We start from the raw sequence: 20043 nt of genomic DNA, 5'->3' as shown, positions 1-20043 counted from the left end.
TTCCCTAGCCTTTTTTCTCTTTTCTGACCCTATACCTCCCACCTCAACCCCTAAGTGGCAGCTCTAAACTCATCCCTAGAAAGCTTCAAAACAATGTGTCTGGTTGGAAGCTGAATGATGTCTCCTAGAAGCTTATGCTATTCGGGATTTAAAAAAATAATAAAGGAACAAGAATGTGGCCTCCAACCTCTTTGAACCAGAAATGGCCTTTCAGGTTACAATGCCACTTACAGTTTCCAAACAGATGTCAAATAAGTTGTAGGTAATGGAGTAAATTTAAAACATTATTCCTGGCAGCCTTCCATGTATTTTTCTTCACACAATGTTATGAACAATAGTACTATTTGAAAGGAAGGACCAGAAATGATCTCAAATTTTGTTTTTCTCTCTTACCTTGCTGTCTTCTTTTCGGATTTTAACCTTCCAAGAAAATTCTGAGACATCTGCCTCTTTAGAGTGCCCATTTGCTTCAAGTAGTCTCAAGGGGTGAAGCCTGCTTTTAGATACCGTTTTTAATACATCTCTCACCATTATTTCATTTTTGTGTGTTTGGCTCTTGGACAGACTAAAATAGTCAAAGATTAATTTATTCCATTTAGAAATATCAAACGCAGTCTGCCAATTTTTTTTTAATCACCAAAGGAATCTGATTAATTTTCTGCCTGTAAGTTTTGCAAATGAAGTTCACTTTCAGTACTTCAGACAGCACCTTTCCGTCTTGCATCGCGTCAAGCCTTGGGAGGCTACGACCAGGTTGTCAGTCCTCATATTTGCCTGATGGACTTGGCTCTTTCTCGTACAGCCTGCTGACCTAGTCGGCCTTTCGGTAACAGAATAGCTGCAAGTCCCCCATGGCCTCATAAGCTTCTGCGCCACACAGTTCTATTTATGTTAAACCAGACATTTCCATGTAATTTCATATTCTCTGCAATGTTTTTTTTCCATTGCCAAGTAAACTCAACAAGTGAACCTTTGAGATATTATCTTTAAAAAAAAAAAAAAGAGAAAATCTCAGCTGTGGCAGACTAAAGGAATGGGTTTCATTTAAATGTTTCCTGTTTTCAATGCATTTGCCCCATAGAATCATTGTGTGGAACACAAAAGTCTGATTCAATTAGCAACTAAATGGTTACAATTGGATTTCAGCTCCAGCCAATGGAAAGTACAAGAGAGCTGCACCACTGGAGAAAGGAGGATGGATGCCAATTGTATTCAGGACATTCACACTTTTTACATTGATGTACAGGACCTTTGTCACTGGACTGATGAGACAGTTGGAAGTACTGCTCAAGAGCCAGGTGCTTGACAAATAAAGAATTTATGAACTTATATACATATAAGTTAATATAAATGTGTGCATAAACTTAAATATAAGCATATATATATAATTTATGGCATTAAATAAATTGAAATACTGGTCATAGTCATCCATTTCTATATTGGAAATATTATACTCCGAGTCACCTACCAAGTTAAAGAACATCACACCAGAATATCAAGCTACTTAGGATGAGAACAAGTGCAAAATGAAGACAAGCTGAATAGAAGCACCTGTTGCCAATTTGTGTACACAGTCAATGTAGAGTGTTAATGACCGATTTCCAGTACTGGTATAATTTCTGTCTGCTACAGGGATGTGTTTTTAAGTAAAGTGGAATGGAAATGGTTTATACGGTATCCCCTTAAATCTGTTCAGCCTTTTTAATCTTAAGGAACTACACTGTTTGATGTTAATATCTCCACTCTGTTATGAGTTTATAATTGCCTCTTTATTTTCAATATTTCCTGACCCACTTGTTTTAAGCTTGATTCTTAGATTTTCTCTTTTTTTTAATTTTAATTTTTAATTTTTTAATATATTTTTTAGATTTTCTCTTCTAAGCTTTCATTTGCTTTCATTTAGTTTAATGTCCTTTATAGTTGATTTTATTTTTCTAACATGCCCTACTCTTAATTTTATGTTGTCACTCACTGTGTTATGTTTGTTCATATGATCAACAAAATCCATTTTAACTGTCCACCCCATTTATTGTTAGGTTTTGCGTTCTCTGCTGTCATACAGAGAAGCAAGCTTTTATATGAAGACAAGATAAAAACTCCTTTCTTTAATAAAGACTGAGTATCCCCCTGCCCTTATCAATTAGATGACAACTTTAAAATAATTTATTTCTAACCTCTTGCTCATTTCCCTGCCTTTCCCCATGATTTCAGTTGACCTCCATTTCTTACCCTCATGTTTGCTAGGATCATTTAACAGCAGAGTGGATAACCTTAGTGCTCATCAACACATAGCTGCCCTTTATTTTCTATATCCCACTTCCCAGCTCCCCTGCACTCAGTTGAGGCCATGGAACATATTTGAGCCAAGGAAATGTAAGTAGAAGTCATGCGGATCATCTCTAAGCTGCGTCAGCAAAAAGCTTTTGCGCACTTTTTATAGCTTCTCTCTACCTCTCCCTGAAAAATCATGGAAAAGCACTTGTCTTAAGATGGTAGAGCCTCAGAACTTAAGTGGTTTGAAATTTGAGAGGCGTTAGAGAGGTCGGCTATCTGAGAGAGTCACCCAAGGTGAAGAGGTTTAGCATAATCAAGTGAGGACTTAGTTTTTATTATAGAAAACCACAGAAATTTTGAGGCTGTTACCAAATATGGAGGGTTCTACGCTTCCTTTATAGGAGTTCTTCTTTGACACTAGTATGGTATAGGCTCATGAACCTGCACACTACAGAGCTTCTATTTCTTTTCTTCTTTATCTTCTCATATTTTGAATTCTGTATAACCCTTTACTTGGTTATCGGTTAATGCATTTTTCTCAATTGTTTTTCTCATGGGATAAATGAATAGTTTACATTCTAGACTCATGCTGATGTTTTATTTAGGTATGCTATCTTAGTGATCTAGAACTTTGGAGCTGTGGTCCTTTCTTCTCATTCATCTGTAGTTACCATCCCAGTCTTCTGGTCTATATTCTTACAAAGATAATTTTCTGGCCAGTTTGATGCTCTTCACTTTGTAGTAATAAATGAGTTTAATATTGTATTTCATTTTCACTTAATATTTGGCATTCAAGCCTTTTATGCAGAATATACATGTGTGTCTTCTTATCCAGCCTATAATGGAGTGAATGCTTTGAAATTTCAGATTCAAATTTCTTTCAACTCCAAAGGTGTTCCTTCTATAATTGTAGACAGCATTGAAGATGACCTCCAATGGTCCCCACCTCTTGGTATTCACAATCTTGTGGAGTCCCCTCAAAGACTGTGCCAAGGCGGATCTGTTGCAGTGTACAGCACAAATAATGGTATGTCACTTCTGAGATACAGTTGTAAGATTTTGGCTTCTCTATGGAGCACTTGCCCACTATTTCATTCTCTCTAGACCATGAATTTGCTTGAAAGAGGATGCTTCAGCAACAATCAACTTCAGACATAGCAGTCTTGGCAGATGGTTCGAGAGCAAGTCAGAACTCCACCCTGCTAAGGTTCCCCTGGGTTCCCATCCCTTAGAAGCTATGAAATAATAAAATTATGTTAAGCTACATAGTTTAGAGATAATTAGTTCTATAGCAATGGACATCTAATACAATATTATTTTATCTTCAGTGTTTTATATTTTCTTCCTTAGAAGTCTTATTAGTAACACATTTAGCTTCTTAAATCTGTCGTCCCAAATGTGTTTCCTTTTTCCATCATGATTTTCAATTTTTTTTTCAATTTTCAGTTTTTTTCTGGGTTTTGAAATATTTTTGTACTTGATCTTCCAGTCAAACAACTTAAGCTTCAAAGGTGATTGTCTTCTCTCTTGCTATTTACCTACTGAGTCGTTTAATCGAGAAATCACATTTTTTAGAATTCTTATGGATCATTACTGGTAGGTAGGGAGTTGTTTGTGCAGAAACACTTGGAGGAATTCTACTTTCCCTAGATTCAAGACAAGGAAGATTCAGCTTCATTTTTGGCTTTTGAGAGTCAGATCAGTAATGTGGAACTAATATAGATTTTCCCACAGATCTCAGAAAGGTCGGCCATTTTCAACATGCTCTTCTTTTCACTGATTCTCCTCAAACTAAGATGCTATGTCTAGTCCATTGAGTAGCTAACAAGTACGATACCCTCATCACTTTTCTGTGTCATAATCCCCCCAAAAGCCAAACCTTATGTACATTCTATCCCATGTAGATTACCATGGTGGGTTTTTTTGTTTTTGTTTTTTGTTTTTTTGTTTTTTTGTGCCTACTAGAGGCAAAAATAGTTGGAGCTAGAAATGGGCAGAAGTGATTTTAGACCATCATTTTCACAGCCAAATTTTGGAGAAAAAAATATTTGACTAATAATGTTTCAGTCCTTGAACCAGTCATAATATATACAAAATGCTGTTCAGTAAAAGACACTAGCTTACTGTTAGCACATAATCACTCCATAAAGAGTAACAGGCTAATTCCTGCTATAACTAACTCTGAAGTCAGGAGAAGAGAACCAGAATTTTTTTGGCCTTTCAAAGCCTAATATGTATGTGGCAAATCAGTTCTTCATTTTAAGTAATATGGAAACATACCTAATCCAAGGACCTTTTCATCTCATTCAAGTTCTTACACCTTTTTTTTTTTTTTAAATGAAGTATCTACTATATCTGAGCCTTACGCTTGGCACTTTATACAATTTTTAAAACTTCTTCAGAAATCCTCATATTGTAGTTATGATTGTTCTAATTAATGGATTTGGAGAATAAGTAGCTAGTGGTTAAAAGCACATGTTTGGAAGACAAAATGACTTATTATTTCTCCTTCTACATCTTAGATTTTTCATCAATCAGACACAGATACCAACTGTGGTATTTCAAGGAATGTTGTAAAAATTGAAAGTGGAGGCCAAGGAAGTCAAAGTTGCCCTTGGTGATGCAGAGAATATTGTGAAGTGCGCAAAATATTTTCAGGGTCAGGGTTTTCTGTGCAGGCAGCAAGTCAAACGTCCTCAAAAGCTGAAGAGAAATGAGTTTCTATCAGTTCAGAAGTATTGACCACACTGATATCTTCACATACAGGCTTTAGTGCTCAGAGTACTAAAGCACTCTAAGGATGATGAAGCAGTATTTTGCTCAAAAAAGTCTCTTTTTTTCTAATCATTTACAATCCAGTTCAAGAATCTGCCAAATCCTGAATAATGATGTGAGAGCTCTCAACTTCCACCCGTGCCATTAAAAGTCAGAGAAAACAATGTTCAGTTTCAGCTGCACAGAGTTTTCACTGTGAGGCACACAAAGAATATCTCAAACGTCACATCGTACCCACCAACTTACGGCCATAATGATATTTGTGTCAACAAAAGAAGATAACCAGCATGTGTGTCGGGAGATGCTGTGCAAAACAAGAACACACGTGGGTGACTGCCTGGGTGAGGCCCACTGTGCAAGCAGCCCCAGCTGAAAAAAATGGTGGCTGGACCCCCCCAAGGCTGCAGCACTCCTGGCATCCTCCACTGGACAAAAGTAGCAACACTGGTGATGATAAGAAGTTTCAAAATTACCTCTGGTCACAATTCTCTTTTGTACCTATTTCACTGTGAGACTGGAAGCCATGTCTTTACAAGGATGACAAGGTGACTGATCGGTCCTGGGGGGATGACTGAGAGACTTCCACATGAGAACGCTCACGTATTCAAGGCAGTAGCAGGGATGCTGAGGAAGGGGAAATCCTTCCTCCATGAAAGGACATGGATGACATTAATGTGTCACCGTGGAGATGCTAGAGTCTGAGCCAGCCCATTATGCCACAGGTCAAAAGTCATAAGCAAACCACACATTAGTCATCCAGGGCTTGACAGTCCAAATATACACCCAGAAAACTTTGAGGCCAACTTCCTATGAAAGGAAAAGTTTCATCTAAGTGCTTAGAGAGTAAGTCCTTGTGTTTGGAAATTCTGGGGCTTACCGTGTTCCTTCTTTCTCACCCTGCACTTTTCCCCTTCAATTCCATTAGTGTGATATTCCAGGGTAATTTTTACTTTTCATTTTCAAAAGGGCTGTATGGTTTCTTGAGATGGTTCTAATTTGAGTCTGTAAAAGGAGAATTCCTTCAACTTTGCATTGAAAGACAATATTCCAAGTAAGCATCATCTATTTATGATTGAATCCCCTCTTCCTCCATGGTCAACTCTCAGTGTACTTCCCAAAGATATAAACTGAAAAATAATGATATAATAATACTCTCCAAACCCACTTTATGTGCCATGGTTCAAAAACATGAATTTAATTTCACTAATCAGTTAAAAAAAAGATTCTAAAGAACAAATGATGGGGGGAAATTCTTTCAGGCATCTTGGCCAGTTATTTAGGTCTTCCAAAACGTTTATCTTGTAGAGAATTATTAAAGCAAAAAAGGATAACACTTGGGTATTTTTAAAATATTTCTTTTTCTGGGGTGCCTGGGTCATGCAGTTGGTTAAGTATAAGACTCATTGTTCCAGCTCAGGTCCTAATCTCAGGGTTGTGAGATCAAGCCCTGTGTTGGGATCTGCACTTAGTACAGAGTCTGCTTGAGACTCCCTCTCCCTCTATCCCCACCCCCACACTCTCTCTTCTTCATATATATAAATCTTTTAACAAAATATTTCTTTTGCCTCAGTGACTTTTCAAATTTTTTTGTCAGGCTTAGCTCTTAAATATTCATGATGCACCCAAGCTTTTCCATAACTATTTGGTTCACAAGGAACTACCAGATAGTGATTTGAGTCTTTTATGTTTTTGTGTGTTTAAGGAGGATATCTGTATATATGTGTGGTAAGAGTATTTAAAATTGCTATGTGTGTTAAGACTATTTAAAATTGAAATCTTAGTATACACTATTATTTGCTGTTTCTTATATTGTTCGGGGTGCTTTGCATATAGGTATTAATTTAATCCCCCCAACATCATATAAGGATGGTAATGTTATCTCCATTTTAGAAATGAGGATGCGGAGGCACATAATAAATTTCCCTAGGGATGCCTGGGTGGCTTAGTGGTTGAGCACCTGCCTTCAGCTCAGGGTGTGATCCTGAAGTCCTGGGATCGAGCCCCACATCAGGCTCCCAACATGGAGCCTGCTTCTCTGCCTATGTCTGTCTCTGCCTCTCTCATGAATAAATAAATAACATTTTGAAAAAATTAACAACAACAACAACAACAACAAATAAATTTCCCTAAACTATAGAGCTGACACCTGCTATCAATGGGATATAACCAGGGCACCTAGTTCTCAAGTTCACTATTAACTCCCCAGCTATTGAGTGAAAACCATTTACACTGTATTTCTTTTTGACTCCTTAATGTAGCTCAGGTTGCAGCCCATGAGCTGTCTGCACATTATTTTGGTTCCTGGATCTACTCATCTACTCTATAAATGAGGGTGAACACTTGTTCACTATTAATGCTGAATCTGCTGGATTCGCCTGCCCTTTGTTCTAACAATAGGTATACTTAGATAGGAACCTAGAAATAAACAAATAAACAAAGCAGGAAAAAAAAAAAAAAAAAAAAACAGGATCATGACCCGAGCCAAAGGCAGACACTTAACTGACTGAGCCACCCAGGCACCCTCAATATCTGTTGTTTTAAACATCCCAGTTTGTGTCCATTGGTTACAGCAGCCACAGGAAAGTAATTGAATACCTAAAGGGTAGTCAGAAAAAGTTGGAGAGAGATTTAGGAAGTGGTTATTGCACACCAGAGGAAAGGAAACTGACAGGGATCTGTAGGGAGCTTGGCAACAGTCATCCATGGTCATGTAGAAAATAAGAAACAAACCCGTGAGCTCAATAGGCTGGGTAAGGAGGTTTCAGGACAGGAGCTGAGGTACACATGGCTTCCCTTAGCTGCCTACAGCAGAATATGAGAGCAGAGAGACTAACTAGAAATCAAACTTTCTTCAGTTTTCAAAACCAGCAATAGAAGCCTGAGGAAAGCATTTCCAGCCAGAAAAGACTTCTCAAATAAGAAAGGGTTTTTCGTATAATTATCAAAACCAGAGTGCTAGCAGAAAAATATTGTCTCAGAACACAGAGGAAACCTTTGGTTAACTGTGAAGACCATCATGAAGACATCAGAATGATGTTTGTCCGTGACCCGTAGACATGTTCAGAAAGACAAAAGCCTTCTGGTGGCCCCCAAGGTGTGTCTCTGTTAAGAGAAAAAAAAAAAAAAAATCAGCGTTTCTAAAAATGTTAAGGATGCTATTCCACAGAAGTCACATGGGAGGCCCAAAACAGAAATGGGTTTATCTCTAAGAGATTTGTGAATATGTATTTTATCTAAAGGGCTAAGCTCATAAATTGACATATAACAAATCCACAAAGTTCTTAAAGAAACTGTCTTGCTGAGACTAAAAGGGATAGATAGAACAAAATGGGAGGGGGGGGAAATCCTTAAATCCCTGAGCTACAGATAAGATACAAGATAAAAACAAAAATAAACAAAATTCTGTTTAGCTGTCAACATAAGCTGTGGCTTATGAAAAAGTATGACTCAAGTTGAATGAAGAGCCCAGGATGGACCCAAAAGCCAAAGGAACATGTCTCAGGTTGTAAGTTTAAGCCTTATTCCAGGGACTGGAACCATAATCCCTGCTGGATTTCAGAATTGCTATGGAACAGTGGGCCTATTGTTGCATCAGAGGGTCTGCTCTGGTTATCCTAATCTGTTTATCTACTGTGTATGCTGCTTTGAGGACCCACAGCCTGTCTCTTCTGTTCACAGATCAGATTGAGAGATACCACACTTGAGGAACTGTATCTATGGTGTCTTATCTACATACTGCCCGGTTAAGATGACAAGATTCTGGGTCTTAAGCCTGAGGTGGAAATTAAAATAGAAGGAGATGTTTTGGGGTCTTGAGAGACAGTGACTATTTTGCATGTCATGGGATATGAATTGCTGTGGCCCAGAGGGTGAACTACGGTGTGCCATATTTCCTAAAGCAGGTCACCAAATAGATCCTGTCCAAAATGCTTTCCCGAAATGTGCTTTGCTACCCTCCCATCAAGAAGCAAAATCTATTACCCTTCTCCTGTCCTTAAATTTGGATGGATTTCTGGTTGCTTGAATCAACAAGGCACAGTGTGGGGCTGTGATAGGACTTTGGGACTGAGTATAAAACCATGCTGCCCTTATGGGCCTGGTCATTTGAAACACTCACTCTGGGCACCGCCTCTCTACTATGGTCTCTCCCAGAACCTAACCACTATGCCGCATGCATCACAGCCCCCACGGGGAGGTCATGAGTTGCTGTACCAGTCAACAGTCCCAGCTGAGTCCAGCCTTTGAGTCATATGAGCCCAGACACCAGCCATGTGAGTTAGAGAGCCTCCAGATGATTCCAGCCCTCAGATACTTGAAACTCCCTGAGCTGAGGCCCCAGACATTATGCAGCAGACACAAGCCAGCCCTGCTTTGCCCTATCTGAACTCTTGACCCACAGAATCAGTGAACATAATACAATTATTGTTATATCACAGTAGTAAAGATAGATAGTTGTATAATAAGGATAGATTACTTTTTTTAAAGGAGGAGGGATTACAGAATGTTGCAGAGGGGGACAGACAGCAACACTGTGAATGCTTTTATTCATGTGCAGCAGTTAGGCTTCTGGAGGAGGAGAAAGTTCCTGCAAAGGCATAATGAGGCCAGTTAGTGCTGTGTGCATTACACACAGCTCATGAGTTCTAACGGCAAAACCAAGTATGTGCCCAAGAGCAGCACGGAGGAAGCTTGCCCATCAACATATTTTTGTGTCAGACAGATGCTTGACAAAATGTAAGCAAGTAGTTTGTTTTTAAGTCCGCCCGATTTGCCAAAATACCAATAATGTTTTAAGCATGGGGGTTGGAGGCAGGGAGGAGGGAGAGTGGAAAGGAATTTTAAATTATCAAAGAAAGGTCCAGCCCAAACCATGTTAATAAAAACAAGACTTTACAGCAAAGTTGCCAGATATTCCAATGGATACAAAGCATTTTTAATTCTCAACAGTACACAAGATGCTTTTCCTGCGATAAGTTTCTCCTTCACAAATACAGACAATACAGACGTGGATGGGTTTTATAGGCAGCTCTCTGCTACCACGTAGGTCTTTATGTCTCTTATTGAAAACAGGGCTCGCTATTCGTGCATTTAAGAAAATGTAGGTTTTAGACCAGACTCTATTTTCTTTTAAACAATGTTTAGGAAAACTTAAAGGGGGACAGAATCAATTCATTATTCTGATTTGACACAAGTCATCCTGCTCAGATAAAGGAGAAAAAGACAAGCTCAGTGAATCTCCTCAGACTGAAGAAGAAAAAATTAACAGTTATCTAAGTAGGCAGTCAGGTTTGTGATTGGGAATTGTGTCAAGGGCAGTACTGGTATTTGTAAGCGCATTGTGGGTTTGACCATTCATGCAACATATTAGTTCTCTCTCACCACGGAAGTGATTACCAGAACCTGAGCAGCTTACAACAATACCCACTGACCAACTTGCATTCCTACAGGTCACAAGTCCAGAGGGACCAACGACTCTGCTAGGGGCTAACAGGCCACCTTGGTGGTGTTGGCCAGCCTGGACTCCATCTGGAGGTTCTGGGCAAGAGTCTGCCTCCAATCTCTTTCACCTTGTTGGCACAATTCAGTTCCTCCTACAGGCCACTTCCAGGTCCTGGCCTCAGGGACTCTCCATCTCATCCGCAGTTAACTCTCCTCACGAAGAATCCCTCCGACGCTTAAGGTTACTCTTTAACCACATGAAGTAATTTAATAAGGCTCAGCTGGTCTGGAAATGATCAGGATGGGTGTTACTTATTTTAAGGTAAAATTATCAGTAATTCTCACACCTGCAAAATCCCCTTTGCCATATAAGGTAACATAATCAAGGGAGGAAAACCGGTGGAAGGAGGTCTTTGGGATCATCTTAGAATTTTGCCTACAACACCTCACCAACATCAATGGAACCGCATTGTTAAAATGGCAAAAAATAGAATAAAAATAAGAAATCCACTAATTTGCCTCCATCCCTCCTTATTTAGATGGCTAATTTCAACTGTTAGGAACTCTGACCTTCAGTGGGGAGTCTGAGTTTCAGAGTCACAGTGAATTTAGACTTCCACTGCTGCCCTAACCAACTCTGTGATGACACACCTATCCATTCATCAAGTTCTACATTTGGAAAGGAAAAGAAAATCATACGCATTTCATAGGGGGTTTGTGAAAATTAAATGGGCTAATAAATGTTAAAAAATCTAATTCTATGCTTTATACAGAGTGGGCACTGCAAAGAAATCCCCAAGCTCTATTTATCTTTTTTCCATGAAATTTCAGGTGGGTTATAAGCTATCACCTTAGGTGCTCAGCATCTTTTCTCAATACCCTTTTACAAAGCATCCACATGGGCCCACTTTTTGCAATACTCAACCTAAGACAGAGCGATAAGCCACCAGCAGATGAGCATTGAGAATTAACCCTGGGTATACCAATATTTATGGAGTTGGACTATACCAGTTCATATCAATGTATATTAAGTGGGAGAATTTGGTACATATAAGAAAAAAATAATAAACTTCTGGCACATTTGATTTCAAGTGTGATGCCAATAAGGTCTGGAAAAGTGCTATTAATTTTATAACAATTCTATTTTTAAGGAAATTGTAAGTTAGCATTAATCACATCTCTTTCTCTATTAACTTATAAAGTTCCTAATACCTCTATTTGTCATGGTTCAGAAAATTCCAATGATTTAAACAAGTTTATTTATGCCTACTTTGCAGATGAAATTTGAGAATAACTTAAATAGATCCTCCAGAATTGTTAAATAAATTCATGGCAGGATTAGGAAAATTCTAGAATAATTATCTCCTAAGGCAGAGCAAGCCCCAAGTCCAATACCAAGCCATGGATAATGCTACCTTCACTGTCTCTCCCACATCTTCTAAATGTTTCTACTTCCAAATGCATAAAGATCGCTTAGTGAAATGAGCACAAACCACCTCCAAACAGCAAGTTAACCCAGGTCATGGTTTCATTTGTTAAGAGCTGAGAATTGCTTGCCAATCCCAAGAGCATACTTGATGGGTTCAGAAATATCATATCCCCAAGCTTTCTTAAATTCCTGTTCTTCTGTACAGAGCATCCTAGAAAAATCACCCACTTTACAATCAGTTGTTGGTAATAACTGAGGAATGGACATGGAAAGTCAGAGACTTGAAGGAAAACAGATGTTTCCAGAGGTTTTTTTTCCACTAATACAAAAAAAAAAAAAAAACAAGAAAAAACAGAAAAACTTCCCCTGCTTAAGTACATTTTCTCCAAAAATAAAAGTGAAAAAAATCTGCATTTCTTCTGTAAATGGATTTAAAAGCACCAAGTATCAAAACTACCACAAAAGTAATTACACTAGACCAGACCAGAAAGTTGGCATTTTTTATCGACTCATCTGCAACTATTCCAGAAATTTGGAAGCACAGGACTGGTTTCTATCATTGGAGCTTGGAAAGTGGGAAAAAAAAAAAAAAAAAAAAAAGCTAAAAGAATTTTGGAAATACACTACTGAGGAGAAATCTAAAATTTTGCTCGATAATTAGGATTTTAAGAATTCTTTGGAAATGTTCTAACTTTTGGAAATGAAATCAAAAATTAGAATTACAATTTTTAATAAACCAATGGCCATTTAAAGACTGAGGGTCATACCCTTAACTTTAAAATTAGCCAACAAGAGGTCAATGGAAGTTGTTTTCCTGTTTGTATTACCTCGCCCAAATTGTCTTTGATGCTTGGTCACTTCTTTTAACTGACCAGTGTATTCCCAGTAAAAGAACTCGAGCTACCTCACATTCCTTTTGGACTGAGAGCTGTATTTCAAATGCCAAATCACTAATAAAGTACCAGCCACAGAAGTGTTTTGTCAATTAAAAAGTTAATACGGAAGTTTTACCAGTTCTTAAAACTAGTTTATATGACCAAGACTTTATTTAAGGAATACCTAGTATACAGAAACCAATTCATTTGTAAGTAAGGGGTTTTTATAGGGTCTACAGAGAAACATGCAGTTCTTTCATTCAGGAAGGATATAGTACACCCAGACGTTATTTATTGTTTTTCTTCTTTATCCTTGGTAAAGCCAGCTTGATTCTCAAATTAGTTTGTGTTCATGATCAAGTATCTTTTATTCCTATAAAATACCTGAGCATTCCTTTATCCAGCCTTTTCATTCCCTTGATGTAACCAATTCAAATTAAGCACCGTAAGCAGAGTAATATTCCTAAAACACTGCTTGGACTACATTACCTGCCATAGCATTTACAATGTTGCCTCCTAGATCACAAGCAGAATTCTCCTCCTGGGTTTCAAAGTATTCCACCAAAATCCCAGTAGCAGTTTTCCACTACTATCCAGATGCCAATAACTCTGCACTGGAGCCTCACGCCCCCAAAATACCCAATATCCCTTCCCTTTTCTCAAGACTATACTTTCTTGGTGCCCATCCCCTTTTAGCTGGTCCCATTCCTGTTCACTTTACTGATATTTTATCTCTACGAGTCATGGAATATTTCCTACAAAAACCGGGTTGCAAGGAATATAACTTCATCGAACATTCAGGAAATAACAAGTACATTTCAAACTCATGCTGAATCTATCACCAACTACTCTTCGTCAACATTTTGATGTAATATTCTTGAGAAACTTTATTTTGTTATGGTACGTACTTTAAAAGTGATATCCTACTGTTCATAGCATCTCACCAGCTCTATTTTCATTAGTGACTACATTACAGACATTCTAATACATATCTTTTCATACCTCATCCCTCTATTATTCGTCTGAAGCTGTGCGTCGCTCAGCACCTAACAGAGTTGTACCTTGCTGCACACAGTGTGACATGCACACAGGCACACAGGGCAACACACAATCAGTAATGTATTGCAACTTTTGCCTACTTACAATGATTGGAATAAAAATAAATTCGCTGATGCTTAGTGACTTTTCAGTCAAATTTTATATAACATTTTGTTTCGCATAAGAAAAACAAGTTGTCACATAAATGTATCTAGTATGTTTATATTACAGAAGTATAAATGCACAAGCATTTGTTAAGGTAAATTGAGTCAGAAAAGATTCTAAAAAGGTAGAAGGTTCCAGAGAGATACGTTTCTGTAAAGCAGATACTGATAATATCTTTAAAATGATCCTTATAACAAACAAAAAGAAGTGGGAGCAAGATGATAAAGCAACAGTATTGATACATGGAAAAAATTTTTGAAAAACTCATGTGTCTCAAACCTGAATAATGAATGGATCCGTGTAAAGCATATGGGAATTTCTTCTGGAAATGAAGCTGCATCTGTGGATTCATGGTCTCTGATTTAGAGATTAAGAAACTGATTTTAAAATGCTGTTTTACAAAGCTGGAACTCGACAGAAGCATCTGGCATGCTCTTGCCACTAGCTTTTGGTGGAGCAACAATTATGCACATTGTGATTAAGTTACCTTAAGCCTGATAGAACTGTAGGATTCTAGCTCAACTGGAGAATGGAAGTAACCTCTCCATTGCACAGGCACCAGGCGATGACAAAACAAATCGTATTTTCAAGGGTGACCCCAAGAAGTACCCTAATTTAAACTGAAGATGAACATAGGCAAGTAGTAATTACATTCCTATGAATAAATAATATAAATTTTCTTACTTTTTTTGTTTTTTACTCCTCTGCTTTCATTTACCAATTTCCTCAAACTCTTCAGTCACTCTCTGACCCCTAGTATTTGTCTATTTAAATCACAAGGAAACCCTTGTTTGGGGGGCAGGGGTGAAGAATGTAGATTCATTCAAGAAATAGTTTATTACGAATTTGTAGACATTCACACTCTTTGCTTTCCCTTAGGTTTCCACTTTGACATTACTAGATAATATAAAATGCTAATATAATAGTTTAAGAAAGCTGCATATATAGCAAAGTCAATGAAATTACTCCCAAAGTTATGTCATAATAATTAATACAAAATAGTTTAATAGGGTTCTCAGTCACTACAGAAGTTATGAAATGGATTCTCAATAGTCCTGGTCATCCAGGTTTTCGCCTATGTCCTCTTCTAGGAGTTTTATAGTTTACATTTGGTTCTGTGACCCATTTTGAGTTAATCTTTGTAAGGTACAAGGTCCTTGTCTACATTTTCTTGCATGTGGATGTCCACTTGTTCTAGCACCATTTGTGGAAGACACTTCTTTTGCCCTATTGTTTTACCTTTGTCCCTTTGTCAAAGACCAATTGACTATACTTATGGGGTCTATTTCTGGGCCCTCTATTGTGCTCATCTATTCATTTTTTTCATCAGTACCACATTGTCTTGATGACTATAGCTTTATAGGAAGTCTCAATTCAAGCAGTGTCAGTGTTCTAATTCTCTTTTAATATTGTGTTGGCTATTCTGGGTCTTTTCGATCTCATACAAATCTTAGAATCAGATTATTGATAATGACATAATAACTCTCTAGAGTTTTGATTGGGGTTATATTGAATCTATGGATCAAGTTAAGAAGGACTTACCTCTTGGAAATATTGAATCTTTCTTTCCTGGACCATGAAATATCTATCACTTAGTTCTTTGATTTCATTCATTAGGGTTTTATAGTGTTCTCCAAAGAGATCTTATACATTTTTAATTAGATTTATACTTCATTTCATTTTCATAGTATTTCATTATTCATGGTATTTCATAGTATTTTCATATTTCAAGTATTTCATTTTCTGGTTGCTAATATAAATGGTATTTTGTTCTTAATCTCAAATTCCACTACATATTGCTACATATACAGGAAGCAATGGACTTTTACACCTTCACCTGTATCCTGCAACCTACTATGGTCACTTACTAGTTCCAGAAGCTGATTCTTTCAGATTTCCTACTTAGGCAATCATGTCATCTGTGAGCAGTTTTCTCTTGTCCTTCCCAATTTACTTACCTTTTTTCCTTGTCCTGTCTTATTGCATTAGCTAAGGCTTCCTATGCAATGTTGAAATGGAGTGTTAAGAGGGGACATTCTTGCCCTCTTCCTCATCTAGGTGAGGAAAGCTTTGAGTTTCTTGCCATCAAGTATGATGTTAGTTGTAGGTTTTTTGCAGATGTTCTTTATCAAATTTAGGAAATTATTCCTTTATTCCTAGTTTACAATAGGTTACTTTTTAAGCATTTTTTTAAGTTATCAGAGTCTTCACAAGCAATCAACTTGAATTTGCAAAATACTAAGATGATCCACCAAAACCTTTTATTTCTACAAATCATGAAGCCAAGGGAATTTTAGGTCACTTCTGAAAATGATATAGTCATATAATATGTTTTCATTTATATTCAGTGCAACTACATTTTTCTGAAGTCTTCAAATTATATAGAATGACATCGAAGTACCTATACACTGATTTTTCATCAGAATTTTGGAATGTTACACATGTGCTTCATTGAAGAAAACAGTGACCCCTGATGAAAATATTCTTCTCATTCAGTCAGCAAATATTCATTGGATGTTCACTTTGTTTCAGAAACTGCTATCCCTAAGTCAGATGTTTAGTCAATCTTCCAAAATCTTTAACTGCTGTAAAATACACATAAGATTTACCATTTTAGTCATTTCTAAATGTACACAGGTCAAGAGTGCCAAGGATATTCACACTATTGTGCAAGGAATCTCCAAAGTTTTTTCATCTTGCAGGACGGGAACTTTACATTTATTAAACAACGACTTCCTATATCCCCTTCTCCCAACCCCCAGCATCCAACTTTTACCCTGTTTCTACAGATTCAACTGTTCTAGATACCTTATATAAGTAGAATCATACAATATTTGTCTCCCTGTGACTGGCTATGTTGCACTTAGCATAATACCCTCCAGTTTCATCCATCTTGTAGTACATGTCAGAGTTTCCTTCCTTTGTAAGTCTGAATAATATTCCATTGTAGCTAAATTCCATATTTTGTGTATCCCTTAATCTGTCAATGGATACTTTGCTTGCTTCTACCTGGTGGCTGTTGTGAATAATGCTGCTATAAACATTGGTGTACATATTTCTTTTGAGAGGTTGCTTCCAGTTCCTATTTATTTATTTATTTATTGAGAGAAAGAGTATAAGCATGGGGGGCAGGTGTGTGTGTGTGTGTGTGTGTGTGTGTGTGTGTGTGTGTGTATGCAGTGGGAAGGCCAGAGTGGAGAGAGAGATAATGTTGGCCAGGTTCCATGCCCAGAGCGGAGCCCCACGTAGGGCTTAATCTCACAACCCTGAGATCATGACCTGAGCCAAAATCAGGAGTCAGATGCTTAACCGGCTGAGCTACCCAGGCACCCTGCAATTCCTTTTGACATATATCCAGAAGTGGAATTTCTAGATCAAACAGTAATTGTATTTTTAACTTTTTGAGGAATTGTCATACTATTTTCCAGTGGTTTCACCATTGTACATTCCCACCAACAGTACACAAGGTTTGAATTTCTCCACATCCTAATACCTGTTATTTTGTTGAAAGTAGCCATCCATATAGTGTGAGGTAATATTTCATTGTTATAGTAATTTGCATCTTTCAAAGGATCAGTGATGTTGGACATCTCATGTGCTTGTTGGCAATTTGTAAATTATTTTTTGGAGAAATATTTCTCTAAGTCCTTTAGCCATTTTTAATTTGGGCTATTTTGTTAAGTTGTAGAACTTATATATTCTGGATATTAACTGCTTATCAGCTGCATTATTTGTAAATAATTTCTCCCAGTTGGATGTGTTATGGACTAAAGTGTGTCCTCCCAAAAGTCACATGTTGCAATCCTAACTTGTAGGTCCTCAGAATGTGACCATATGTAGATATATGACAGGTGTCCTTTTAGAAGAGGAGATCTGGACACAGATGAAAGACATTTGAAGTCACAGAGAGGAGGCAGCCATATGAAGCCTACAGGGAGGGGCCATAGAAGACAACAAACCTGTAAACACCTTGATCTTGGACTTCTAGCCCATAAGATTATGAAAAAATAGATTTCCATTGTTTAAGTGATCCGGTCAATGGTACTTTGTTACAGCAGCCCCAGCAAACTAACACACTATAGGTTCACTCTTTACTCTGTCATTGGTGTCCTTTGAGGCACAGATTGCAAAAATAATTTTGCATTAAGCATATAGGATTAACTTATAGTACATTATTTGGAAAGTATACCATGTTCATTATTTCTTTTGAATAAGAGGTCTCCATAATTAGGCATACCTAATTTTGATTCCTAGTTTTGCCATATATAATCAATGTGGTCTTGGGCAAGTTTTTTTAACCAAAGTGCCTCAGATTCTCAATTTAAAAAATGGGAATAAGCTTTTCTTCATAACCACTGTGGACATTAAAATAATGCATGTGTCATTGACATGAATTTCATTCCATTTATTTAGTACTGCAAAAAATGAAATATTTTTCTATATGATTTTACCTTTTGAGGCAATATGTGTCTGATGACAAAAATAAAGGTTGGCCAACTATGGAGGAATTCAGTCATGGCAGACTTCAATTTCAACTAAGTAACATCTTAGATGTGAGGAATTTACATAACATCTTGGCATTGGGAGAGATCACCTGTTCCCAGATATTGACATCTGTTCACACTGAAACCTCTGAATTACTATGTTTTTCAATCCTTGGACATGGTCAACCAAACACACTGACATGTGCCAAATGCCTGTCTTCCTGGTATTCTCCGGTTGCTAGTCAGTGTGATTTACATCTTCTTTGACTTTGACCCTGCAGGACCTTATCCTTTTTTTGTTTTGTTTTGTTTTTTTTGGAATTTTGAGAAACACAGAGATGATGAATTTGATGAAACACAGAGGAAATGAATTTTATCAAGCCTTTTTTGTCTCAATGAGTTATGTTGCCATTTTCAAACTTATTACTGCAACAGAGAGGTACAAGTCGGGAAAACTCACATTATGCTTGTTCACTTTCTTGAAACTTTAGCTTCATCTCTGCTTCCAATTTTCTCACTCAAGGCTAAGCCTAATCTGGACATGAGGTGAGGGGCATGAGTGGTTCTTATATAGATACACTCAAGGTGCGTTTCTCTTCTCTTTTTTTTAATTTATTATTTAACAGAAAGAGAGTGTGTGTGCATGCATGCACAAGTGGAAGGAGGGGGCAGAGGGAGAGAGGGAATCTACACACTTAGTGTGTGGAGTCTGACATGGGGCTTGATCTCAGGATCCTGAGATCATGACCTAAGCCAAAATCGAATCAGATGCTTAACCAACTGAGTCACCCAGGTGCCCCAATGTGCATTTCCTCCATCTTCAATTTATCTTCCTTTTTGTAGCCCATGGAATCTCAATTATGATCTCAGTGATCAGAGGAAAAAAAAAAAAAAAACAGCTACAACCTAGCTCTTCCTGTAGGTTGTTTATTGTTTAGGTGGGGAACCTTGGCTCTTACTATTCAACAAATACATATTAAACCTCACTACTAGGTATTTACCCAAAGAACACAAAAATGCTGATTTGAAAGGATATACACATCGACAATAGCCAAACTTTGGAGGAGTGGGGGGGGGGGGGAGTGGGGGATGGGTTAATCACGTGATGAGTACCAAGGCAGGCACTGTGATGAGCACCAGGTGTTGTAAGTGATGAATCACTAATTCTACTTTCTACTCCTGAAAATAATTTCACACTGTATGTTAACCTAGTTGGAATTTAAATAACAACTTGGAGGAAAAAAAAAAAACTCAAGAAAAGTTTTTTCCTCAATGACATGTGGTTTACCTTAAAGTTCAAAAGTCTATTTTAAAACAACAAAAACTCTTCAGATTGCTTGTATTACTACTGTAAGAACCCTACCCCAAGGGCAATAAGTATAGATCACCGCACACGCCCTGCTTCTTGAATTTGAGAAGTGGGTGGGGAAAGGAGACAGGGAGCTGGAAATGCCAGAAGCCAGTAACACATTTGTCTTTATAATTTTATTCAACCACACATGTCAAGTACTCACAATGGTGCCAACTGGACAAAAGGCACTGATTTGTTTTAAATCTCTAGGAG

At 37.6% G+C, this 20043-nt stretch overlaps 2 long non-coding RNA genes across 3 annotated transcripts in view; one reads left to right on the top strand and one right to left on the bottom strand.

Annotated features, from left to right (window-relative positions):
* LOC144284273 (uncharacterized) overlaps positions 1-20043 on the top strand; it is a 38428-nt gene that overhangs the window by 4187 nt on the left and 14198 nt on the right. Inside the window, exon 5 of the long non-coding RNA XR_013352628.1 lies at positions 1147-5892. This is a non-coding gene — a long non-coding RNA (uncharacterized LOC144284273). The remainder of the gene's footprint in view (positions 1-1146; positions 5893-20043) is intronic.
* On the bottom strand, positions 384-9411 carry LOC144284272 (uncharacterized). 2 transcript variants are annotated; one of them, XR_013352627.1, is made up of 4 exons: positions 9262-9411; positions 8042-8151; positions 5927-6051; positions 384-984 (listed from the first exon to the last, which is right to left on the bottom strand). It is a non-coding gene; the product is annotated as an uncharacterized LOC144284272 (long non-coding RNA). The 2 variants fall into 2 exon arrangements; XR_013352626.1 differs by lacking the exon at positions 9262-9411 and having other exon boundaries at positions 8042-8603.

The sequence above is a fragment of the Canis aureus genome, chromosome 15 (genome assembly GCF_053574225.1).
Source record: "Canis aureus isolate CA01 chromosome 15, VMU_Caureus_v.1.0, whole genome shotgun sequence".
In the NCBI taxonomy this organism is placed as follows: domain Eukaryota; kingdom Metazoa; phylum Chordata; class Mammalia; order Carnivora; family Canidae; genus Canis; species Canis aureus.
The sequence above is the reverse complement of the archived record's forward strand: the minus strand, read 5'-3'. Positions and strand labels throughout refer to the sequence as shown.